At 41.3% G+C, this 12,175-nt stretch overlaps 1 long non-coding RNA gene across 1 annotated transcript; it reads right to left on the reverse strand.

The window, feature by feature from the left end:
• Positions 1-1,874: 1,874 nt before the first annotated feature.
• On the reverse strand, positions 1,875-10,284 carry LOC117955075. The gene is made up of 3 exons (XR_004658951.1): positions 10,211-10,284; positions 6,968-6,977; positions 1,875-1,990 (listed from the first exon to the last, which is right to left on the reverse strand). It is a non-coding gene; the product is annotated as an uncharacterized LOC117955075 (long non-coding RNA).
• Positions 10,285-12,175: the final 1,891 nt, after the last annotated feature.

Raw genomic sequence — 12,175 nt, forward strand, 5'->3', positions numbered from 1 at the left:
CCATTTTACTTGACGATGTCCATGTGCTGTAGGATGTAACAAAGTATATTTAGTCAAGTGCTACGATTCAGTACAAATGTGAGGTACTGTCAGTCTTTTTATACCACTTTCTACTTCTACTCCACTACTTCTCAGAGAAAAAATATAATACATTTTCCTCCACCACATTCATCAGACAGCTTTGGTTACTAGTTACTTTACAAATTAAAATGGGGGACAGTGAACAAAAAACGGGGGTCTTGTGCCAAATTGTAGCAAATTGCTCATTTCCGCCCGTAGTCCCAAAAATCATGTATAGTTTATAATATGTTTTGTTATACATTAAACTACCTAACAATATAACGGCCTACAAGTCCAGCTGTAACAATTCGAGGATTAAACACTCATTCTGATTAACAGAACAGTTTGGATTGTTTCCAGTTTCTAAAATGGGAGGATTTTTACTTTTAATACTACTAAGTTCATTTTCCTGGTCATACTTACTTACATTTTCAACACAGGACTTTTACTTGTAACAGAACATTATTTACAGTGTGGTACTAGTACTTTGGATCCTTCGGCCACCACTGGCATATACATGTGGGTGTTTGGGTACATGCGCGCACACACAAACACACACACACACACACACACACGCACGCACGCGCACACACACACACACACACACACACACGTGTGTTTCCGCGGCCTAAATACAAGCATGTGTGTGGTTGTTGGTATGTTTGCCTGTGTGTGTTCTCCCCAATAACAGCTCATCTCTCCTGTCTGTGGGTAGATTTAGCGAAGGACAGCTGAGGTCATTTCTGAAGATGGAGCAGGTCGGAGGTCAGACACTGGTGTAGGTGGCCTCTTGTACTCATACCACCATCTAGCAGTTGCTAAATAAATCAGAGTCATGCTGAGTTGTTTGGCAAGCATGACATACCTCCGTCCCTCACACTCTCTCTTTCTGTTTTCAATCCCTGACCCCTCTGTCTGTGTGTCTGTCTCTCCATCTGTCTGTCTGTCTCTCCGTCCGTCTGTATGTCTGTCTGTCTCTCCGTCTGTCTGTCTGGCTCTCACAGACATATCTAAGCCAACTGCAACCCATAAAGCCACCCTTCTCCTCACTGGACATGAACAATTCTGCCACATTAAAAATCCTTTCCCTTCCTTGTGGCTCTTTATTAGTGAAGTAACATTTGCGCAATGCTCCATGAACATATTTTTCTTCACTAAATGAGATAATGTCATAGTTTTTTTTGCGGTCTGATATTATTTATGTGCAGTCGGATGTGGATCAAAGACACATTCTTCTATACATATCAGACCGCAAATCAAATCCAGATGCAGGAACACACACAGCAGCTTACCTACATGCACGTGCACGTTTGTGCATGTAAATGTGCCCACACATGCTGTAACCACGCTGCTCTGTTTTCACACTTGTTTACTGTTGTTCGGATTTGTGGTACATTTACGTAATATGTTTCCTATCATAGCGCAGCTGTTTATCACTGTTGCCTGGAAACAACGAAGGCCTATGCAAAAAAAAAGGGAGAGCAATGTAGGGGTGGGTGGAAACACATGATCATAGGCTGACGGGACTGTATCCATCGGGATGGTCAGCAAAGGAGTGACATCGTCTACCGTCTAATAGTCTCAGGCTTGAAAGCCATTCTCTGCTTATCATCTACACCCAGTGTCAATAATGATGAGGCAGTGACATGGGGAAGTTGATTTCTTCTAGTGGGAGCATGGATAACTTTGTGACTGCACACAGACAACCTTGTTCACGTAGACGTTGAATATGGTTTCACTGTCCTATACATTGTAAAACTTGTTGTAGTCCAGACAACCTAAACTTAGACCAAGTCCAGACCAGGGTGAGTCCCACACTGCAAGACATGATAACATGTGGAAAATGCTAAACATAGGCACTCTTCAAACGGATCTGAAATATCCACATTCCCATGTAACAAACACCCACAGAAAACAAATTAAGATTCTTCTTCACAGGGGTGAACAAGTACAAATTATAAATGAGTCATGTTATTGGTTGCATTTGAAGCAGGACATTTTACATCCAATCACAGTATTGATGTTAACACGTACATCAGATAATGCACATGTAGTTCGGTGATATCACTGCAGTTGTGGTCTTGAAATAAAATCCTCTTTATCCGAGACAAAAAAATGTGGTTGATTCCGAGACAAGATCAAGACCTTCAAAAAGTGGCTAGACCGGTCTCGAGACCAAGACTGATCTTGAGTGCTACAACACTGATATTAATATTACAAATTTCAAGGAGAACTACGTCTAGAATAACAATGGTAATGCCCAGTCAGACAGATAAGGGCACATCCAAATTCATCCATGTATCCTTCTGAAACATGTGATGCTGGAAGTTGTACTGACTACTTCCGCTCTCTGTTGCTAACTGGACAGCCTGTTACGAAAGTGTTTGTAAATCTTAAGTATTTCACGTATTTATTACTATAAGCCCCACATTGACCGGCGATGTGTGGCAGCGACCGTTACTGGCCGTACTACTTGTGACTTGTGAGTATAAGATTGCAAAAAGCCACATAGGGAGCCAGAACACAGGGCCTTCAAGCTGAGTTTGTGTGGCTGGAAGAAGTTCAAAACCCAAGACTTTCAACTTGGAAATATGTCTTTATGTTATGGAAATACTTCTTAAGGGGACTGGTGTTTTAACCCTAGTCTCACACTACCAGACTTATCTCCCACATCACTGTGTCTGGCTACACAACAGATACATTCCAGGATAAGAGAAATAAAAAGGACATAAAAGTTGATAATCAATGTTGTATTGAGTATTTAGGGATTTCCTTGCAGGGGATAGGGATAAGATAGGATTTCTTAAGTTATTGGGTAAAATCCTATCTTAGATACTTTCTATGTCAACTGCAGACTTAAGATAGGAGGTTTCTGTAATAGCACAGACCCAGATCAGCTCAATCAAGACAGTTTGCAAAGGGTCACCAAAAGAAGCAAAAGCTGAAAGTGTCTTTTAAAACATGTACCTATGTATCCATGCGCATGTTTGCATAGCAGTAACTCCTGTCTCAGAGCCTATGGGCAGCATTGCAACTTTAATCATGAGGCCTCCTGGTGAGTTCAAAGAGCTGATCTGAAGCCCTCCTTGTGCAGATCTGGCCTGAACTGACAAAAAAGGCAAAAGGGTCCCCACATAGAGCATGTGACTTCTAGCTCATTTTTTGGAGTAATGATCCAAACTGGAGACGACAGACCAGCGCTGTGTGCAGCCGCAGATAGGGCAGGTTGCATGCGACTTTTACCATGACGATACGCCTCAAAAGATAATTTGATGATCTGTGTGTTTGGCTGCCAGGTTAGCCCACCGCCTCCACCATCTCCTCCCGACCCCTCCTCTTCCAGTTCCCATCATTGCTGCGATAACTTATTAATTTCTGTCAGCTGCTTTTCCCTGCCATTTAGAGATACTACCAAATCACATTATGTCTGTCATGGATTATGTGTACAGGCAATGCATCTCCTTGAAGAAGAAAGGGAAGAAAAAAAGATCAAAGATGTTCTTACAATCACCTCTAAGTGAATATGGGAGGTAGACGTGTATGTGTGAGTGGGTGTGTGTGTTTGCATCTTACACATGTTTTATGGGGAATGCAGATAGCCAACAAAGATGGCTTCATCGACTCAATTCCCTCCCCATCTCATATAATTATTGGGATTATTAATCATTATTGAAGACCTTTTGGGATTCGGCTGAGTGCACTGGAGAAAGATCATCTACATGTACAGTATGCAGTCATGTAAGCTGTTGATTGAATGAAACAAGAGATGCATGTCTCAGGTTTAACTTAACTGAGAATCTGAAAGGCTACAGAGCCATATTACCGTATTTACCCCTATTTGGCTGTGTGTGTGTGTGTGTGTGTGTGTTTGTCAGAGGATTTGAAGCTGTCACTTTGTAATTACCTCAGCAAATACAGGCTTGGAGAGAGTTGACTGAAGTCTTCCAGTTGGACAGCCCTGGGAGAAAATAAGAAGTGACAGACCACATAACACAGCGTGGGACGTAAATAACTTTTACCCCCCCCCCTTCTCTCACACTCTCTCTCTCTCTTTCCTTCGCTCTTTCCTCGCTCTCTCTTTGTGGTAGAGACATGGATGATATTATAAGGATTTTGAAAGAGAGAGAGGGGGAAGATGAGCTGAAATGAGAGAATATCCCTGGCTTTCATCTTTAGAAAAAATCTCTGACATCCTCTCTCACTTGCTTTGATGAAAGTCTTTGGTTTTTGGTGTTTTATCCTCTTACACGAGGTGTATGTGTTATAGTCTGTGCAACACAGATGCACACACACACACACACACGCTAGGATGAACACTGGCACGCGGTGATATAATTTTCTCACCAGAATGTGTGTAGGTAGCATGAGGAATCTAGCTTTGTGTGTGTGTGTGTGTGTGTGTGTGTGTGCGTGTGCGTGTGCGTGTGCGTGTGCGTGTGCGTGTGCGTGTGTGTGTGTGTGTGCGTGTGTGTGCGTGTGTGTGTGTGACTATGTGTCGGTGTTGGAGGGTCTGATTTTTACATCCGGCTTCATTTTGTTGTCCAGTACTTCCTTTACCATGCTGTGTTATTTGGGCTCCCGGCAGGTTGTTACTAAGACAACAACACTGTTGTTACAGCATGTGTGTGTCTCAGAGTGAGTCCAGCATTGATCAATGAGTCCACAGATTTGTACATTATTACAGTATTTTTATATATTTAAGCTCCATCAACAAGGAGGGGAACAAGTACTCAGGCACATCTCACTTCTTTACTATCTTTGTTGGGAGTCGCACATGCGCAGTAGCTAGTGTAACCAGGCCCAATGGAGGGCTTAGTCAAACTTTAGCAATTTAACAACTGACAACAACACCTTGGGAGTTTCATCCAAAGAGTTTTAAATATGATTTCAGTTGTTACCAATCCCAGGGACTCCCACCACAAAGGCAAGCCCACATAAAAGATCAGAGATGCGGTTGTTTGAAGCTACAAAAAATGTATTCATTACAACCTCAAAAAAAAAACATTCACTTAAACATAACTGTAAAAGATCAGTTAGCACAAAACTAATGCAATACAGAAACAGAACAACCAAATATCCAAAGCACAGGAGGAATGATATTCGTTATAGTTAAGTGTTTAGGAATTGTAAGAAACTATTCAAACTGGTTGCAACAGTTGTCATAGGTGGATCATATAACAAGGATAAGACAAACACCACATGCAGGTATAAAAACATTAAAACCATGCAATAAAATAAGCTAGTTATATGTCACCACCTATTAAGCACTAACTTAAGCAAACACTGTTTCTAAAAACACTCTGGCCTGATTAAAAGTCACAAAGCCCAGGACAAACTTCCCTCCATATAAGTAAACACAATCATTAACAATAAAACAACTTCCAGTACGAGTAATCTCAACAAGTTGGGACACGTGAGTAAGTAAGTAAACAATCTAGTCTAGGCAAAACAGCAGTGGCGCTGTGACTTGGTTTGGCTGTACCATCCAGCGAACCCGCACACCACACCGAACACTCGTCCGGACCACACAGGACACCGGGCAGCGACAGCAGCAGAATGGGAAAGTCAGCTCTTACCTTTATTTCCATGTCTCACATGACCATATTTAACCCACCGGTTACACCAGGTAATGATATCATCAGCCAGATAACTCTTTCTCCAACTTTGGTCAGTAGAAGGCACGATTAGCTGGGAGACCTCTTCTAAGCGAGGGCCACTTGTGGAATAACCGCAGAACAGTGACAGGAAGTAGTTCTTTTGGAGATTATGGTCAACTAGTGGGTGTTGTAGCAGTGTGTTGCCATTGAGAACAAGCTAGCATGCTAGCTCTAGCATGCTACGGTTAGCCACCTCGTCTCGGGTAGTGACGTAGAAAGCCGTGCAGATTTTGAACAGCTCACCCGGTGACTGAAGGCAGAGGACATTCAGAAACCTCACTCAAAACAGCATGGATAGTTTTTTTTCCAAATTTGTATGCATGTGGAAGCACCAAAGACACAAAGTAATCCCAGAATATGGACACTTTAAAGGGATACTTCACCGATTAGCATTAAGCTTTGTTTCAGTCGAAACCCGGAAGTATTTTCAAATGACCATGCTTCCCTCCCTCATGTCCCCCCGAGAGAGAGTTCTCTGTATCGTGTGTGTGTAAAAACCCTCTGATGTTGCAAAAATCATCATTTAAGGAGGCTCATCGGAGCCATATTTGCCCAGAGGTATTGAACTATAAGCCAGTTAGTTCTGCATGTTTTCTACCCGCTCATTCATGGGTCCCGCTGGACTCAAAGCAAGCCAAAGCGAGCCGAAGCAAGTCAAATGTCAGCCATCTTGGAGCTAAGCTACAGTGAGCTAACGCTTTTCAGCTGCAAAATTTTACAACAATTATGTGCATTCAAACTACTGTACATGTGTCCCTCCGAGATAGACAGGTACAGAGTGGAGAATATGTAGGAAACTTTATTACAGACGGAATACTCAGCAGACTACGCAAGCTCCGCCTGCTACGGCAACCAGCACCTCAGCCTGCGGTGTCGCCCGATGCCGCTAGCCGGGTAAGGGAACATTAACGGCCGTGTGCGCTAAAGAAACACCGAACAAGGGCATGAGCTTCAGCTAGGTGAAACGCTAACGCTAGACAGCCACCTGTCTGAACCATCCTGCTTGCAAGTGTCTGATAGTTAGACAACAAACTACTACATCCAACTTTAGCAAAACTCCCAACGCAAGCTCAGAGACTGCTGTGTTTTTGTCTTTATGGATACATGGCTGAACAACAGTGTACCAGACACCGCTATCTAGCTACCAGGCCTGCTAGCCTTCCGAGCAGATGCTGCTTTGTTGGGTAAGACTCATGGAGGTAGGCTGTGTTACCATGGAGACAGACTGGTGGCAAATGGAAATGGGGCACTTTTATCCAACTGCTTCTAACGGCTGGTGGAGTTTGTGACTGTTAAATGCCTGTTACAGCCCACCATTGCTAATGCTACCATTTTGTTAGCTTAACAAAGCCTATAATGTGTGTGCACTAAATTTAGCCTGTTTCATATGTCGTTTTTATATAATGTTGTTTTTATATATTTTAAATGTGTAACACCATGGAGGAATGTTGTTTCGTATTCATGGTTGAAATGACACAGAAACACACTAGATTTGAGTTGAAGGCCTCAATGTCTGTCTATGTCTGTAAACCGTAGGCATGGCTTGGGAGTGGACTCTTTGAGCAAACATTTTTTAAATTTCTACTACATAAGTGACCCAATTTAAACATATATTAATCTTTCCAATGGTAAAATATCCCTTTAAGTAAAAGTAGCAATTTAAATTGTAGTAGCAGTAGTAGCAATAGCAAGTGTAGAAATCATGAATGTTAAATTCTTACCTTAGTAAAAGTGTCAAAAATACTTAAAGTCCCAAAAGTACTCATTACGGAATGGCCCATTTTAACTAATAGTAGCCTATAATTTAGCCTATACATTAATATTAGTGATGCATTTATGCGTAGGCATTACTGATAAAGCAGCTGCTAAATGTTGGGCTTATTTTAGATACCTTATATACTGCCGGGCAGCTTAATCTACATGATAATCATAATTGGTTTCAACGGCTTGGTTGACTACTTGATTCTGATTGGTCAATGACGGCAGTCTTGTACTTTATATTTTAGATTGATATTTTGTGTTAATAATAAGAATTTGCAAAGAAGATATTGTTATGAAATAAGTGTGGAGTAAAGAGTAAAATATTGGCTTCTAAACTGTTATAAAGTAGAAGTAGCATGTAATAGAAATACTTCAAAAATGGACTTAAGTGAGCCTTCTTGAGTAGATGTACTTATGTTACATTCCACCAATGACCTCATCCTCCATAGACAATCTCTCTTTCACACACTTTGCAGCTCATTACATTATTCTGTCACAATATTTTACCAACCCAATTTAGGGAATCCTGAATTAGGTGTTTATGTTCAAAAAACCAGATATTGGTTTATTAACTTCTAAATATTAATGTCATGTTGACCTTAAGTGTATCCACCAGGCTTCGATGGTCTGGCTATCTAATCTGTTACTGCCTGTTTTCAGTCTGATTGTTGCAGTTTGATGTGACTGTGTTCCTGGTTCTCAGCAGTTACCTTGGTGAGAAAAGTATCATTATGCATCAAAAATGACACCCACAATTTAAAATGTAACTTCTGATGAACTGGAAATGATCCTGTAAGGTATAGGATTTTTACAGGACACAGACACAGACACACACACACACACACACACACACACACACACCCACACACACAAACACACACACCACATCCTTTCAAGCTGCACCATGTTGCCTCTGGCTCTATACCACCAGTGTCTTTCTCTCCTTCTTCTCTCCTTTTCTCTCTTCTTCCGCCCTCCTTGCACCTTCCCCGCTCTGCCTGGCTTCAGTCCAGCTATAGATTGTTAATTATGGTTTGTACGTGATGCACCGCCTTGCCTCCAAATACTACAGCAGTGCTCCTTGGCAGATCAAAGTGTCGGTGTTTCATTCCATGGGGATTAGTGATGCTAGTGTGTGATAATGCCCCTGCCTGCTCACTGGATTAAACGCCCATGGCTGGACGCAGGTACAGTGAGTCTAATGAACACACACTCACACAGGTATTCACACACAGCACACAACCTTAAACAATGACAAAAGATGCAGAAACATGACACAGGAAAGATACTTACATGTGACTTACATAATTAAAAAAACAACTCTAGTAAAATATCATTAGCAAATCTGTCATGATTAAACTGTGGACTGCACATCCAAGTTAACTCTCATTCCTTTCATCTGTCTTCTTTCAGAGAAGAAAAAGCTGTATGTTGGTCAATATGTCCCCAGAGCTCCACAGTACACTGACTGTCCTTCACTCATCTCTTATTTTACACCCCCGTGGCAAATTGGATTTTTAAACGGCTCGTTTTTTATAATTCCCCGGCACTCATAATTGACAGTTTTTTCTCTCTCTCTCTGTTTTCCTCTCCTTTTTTCTCTGTCTCACAAGCAAAGTTGATGAAACAAGAATCGGTGAAAAGAAAACAGAAAAAAGCAGTCTCTATAGCAACTCTCGCCATGATTTGTACAAAGGACAAATGACAAGTGTTTAAAGGGCCGCGGGGCGTTTTAATGTTCAGTTTGTGTTTTCTCTCGTTGACCGAGAAGGTCTCGGGAGACAGCAGGAAAAACAGCCATGAAAGGAAAAACACAGAGACAGACGGAGGGAGAGGGAGAGGCCGAGGGAGAGAGAGTGATAGAAACTCGTCCTTGGTGATCAATGCATGTTCTATTGTTTGTTCGGTTTCTTTGTCCACAAGGACGGAGGCAGAGGAGCGGAGGCGAGTGCTGCATATGAACAGTGTTTAGGCCCCTCATACCAAATGCCTGACCACAAGCTCAGTATTAAAGCAACTGCACTGCTGTTGGGATGTAGTGTGTTTGTGTGCCGTACATGAAATATACTATAGTTATGAACATGTTTGCATTTCCTTTTTGCACAAAATACTTCATGTCATTTCATAGCATGGGTCTTCAGTGTTGTAGTCAAGACCACCTAAACCAAGAGCAAGTCATCACTAAGACCAGAGAGTATCGAGATGGAAACAGGACCAAGAATTTGTGGTTTTGAGACAGAGACAAGACCAATACCAAGAACAAGACCAAGGCTGGGCTAGACCGAGTCAAGACTAAGAACAAGGCAGGGCAAGACCGAGTCAAGACCAAGAACAAGACCAAGGCTGGGCTAGACCGAGTCAAGACTAAAAACAAGGCAGGGCAAGACCGAGTCAAGACCAAGAGCAAGACCAAGGCTGGGCTAGACCGATTCAAGACTAAGATCAAGGCAGGGCGAGACCAAGTCAAGACCAAGAAAAAGACCAAGGCAGAGCAAGACCGAGTCAAGACCAAGAACAAGGCAGGGTGAGACCGAGTGAAGACCAAGAACAAGACCAAGGCAGAGCGAGTCAAGAACAAGATCAGTGTGAGTCCAACACAGCATGAGAGGATAAAAGGTGGAAAATGCTAACCATAGACACTCCTCCAATCAATCTAAAATTTTCTCTGTTGCTTCTAAAGTTTCTCCCATTAGAAACACACAGAAAAGAAATTGAGATTCTTCTTCATAAACCTCTTTTATTGCCTTATGTGTATCATGAGAAATGCCTTGATAAAAAATCGAAAGGGCAGTTGTGGTCTTGATTGAGACAAGACAGATCTCAAGGGCTACAACACCAGCTTTTATTTTTGTCATTTTGGCCCCTTCCACGGGTAAAAGATTGTACTCACCGAGTTAATTCATGAGATCTGGGAATGCTGTGTCATTGCTTGACACTTGTGTTATCTTCCCCTTAACCATGAACTTGCCCTTCCTGGTCAAAATTGAATTTTTTTGTTATTTTCCAATGTTTTTTTCATTTTTTTCTGATTTATTTGCCAATTTTTCCGTGCTTTTGGGGCATTTTGACCTCAAGTGTATAGTCCAGGCTTCGATAATCTGGCAATCTAATCTGTTACTGCCTGTTTTCAGTCTGATTGTCTGCGAGGGAGTATGGGATTTTGAGATGGAACCAAGGCAAAATGATCCTTAAAAGTCCCATATAGTAAAAAGTGACATGTACATGTATTTTTATTTATCATAAAGCAGGACTAAGTGCTGTATAACAGCTAAACTCTTGCCTGAATAAAAAATAAAGGAATGAATGAAAGCGCCTTGAGCCTGTTAGGCCAACTTAGCGTTCCTGTGGAAGTGTAACCTGCATCATTTATGTGATTATTTCTGCTCTTCACAGGCTTTAAAAATGTGTCTTGCTTACTGACAACACTGTAATCCTCTCCTGTGTTTGTTGTCATCACATCCCCGTCATTTGTCTGACATGCTTCGGCAGTGTACCGGCTGTCACTCAGGCTAGCTTCCTGCTTTGGTGACATCATAGTGTGTGTTTATATACTGTATCAGTTAGAGCCAGACGATAAAGGATTTTTAAGGCCGATACCAATACGAATATAAAAATACAATATTCCGATATATCGGCCGATATATACAAAACAAAAATCCAGAAACGCCTTACAAAACATAAACAGATTTCCCAACATTAGTTATTTGTAGTTATTTATGAGTTTTCACTAAAATAATATGATAACAATTTGTTATATTGTCACAGCAGAACAGAGGAACATCAAAATAAATTAAAGTTCTGAAAAATAAAATGTATAAATTTACAAATTTAAGATATGAAACTTAAAGTCCTTTGAACCAAAACAATAAAAATAATAATAAAGTGTTGCCAACAGGGACGCTGTAGAGCGTCCTCTGGTGAACAAACTATGCTATAAATGTTTATAAATGTTTCTGATGAATGAAAATAATTAAAAAAATTATCGGCCATTATAAATGCTGATACAGATAAATCGGGAAATGTCCAATATTGGCTGATAATATTGATCCGCCAATAATATCGGCCAATAATATCGGCCCGCCATTATATCGGTCGGGCTCTTGTATCAATGACAGTTTAGAACCAAGACGCCTCAACTCAGATTAACTTCCTGTATCTGTCCCCACTGCCACGCCTCGTTAGGAAACCAGCGGGAGGTCCTGAGTGTATTGATTCCAACTGGAGAAGTGAGTGTGAGCCCAGATTAAGAGCGATTCTAGTCACCAAACTAAATATTGGACCCATTCTTCACAAGTCACATGTCTCCCGAACATTCGGACACTGAAATGGTAATTTTCATGTAAACAGACAAACAAACAGATCTGTTCCTGTCTCAGGAATAAACTCACACCGATAAGCTGAACTTTGGTAGTGCAAAATGTGTCTTTGAGCTGTGTAAATGTCTAATGTTAGCACCAAAAAAATATGAATAAATTATACAAATATAACTTTTCATCCATCCTCATGACGTTCACTACACTTTCTTACAAGGCCATGCCCATTCAGGAAAGTGTGTACTGTGTCATACAATTGGCGCAGTGTGTAAAGCACTCTGTAGTTGTGGAGAATCTTTGACTGTATATATCTATCTATATATATATATAGATAGATATATACACAGTGTGTGTGTGTGTGTGTGTGGGGGGGGGGGGGGGGGG

The sequence above is a fragment of the Etheostoma cragini genome, chromosome 2 (genome assembly GCF_013103735.1).
Source record: "Etheostoma cragini isolate CJK2018 chromosome 2, CSU_Ecrag_1.0, whole genome shotgun sequence".
NCBI classification, from domain to species: domain Eukaryota; kingdom Metazoa; phylum Chordata; class Actinopteri; order Perciformes; family Percidae; genus Etheostoma; species Etheostoma cragini.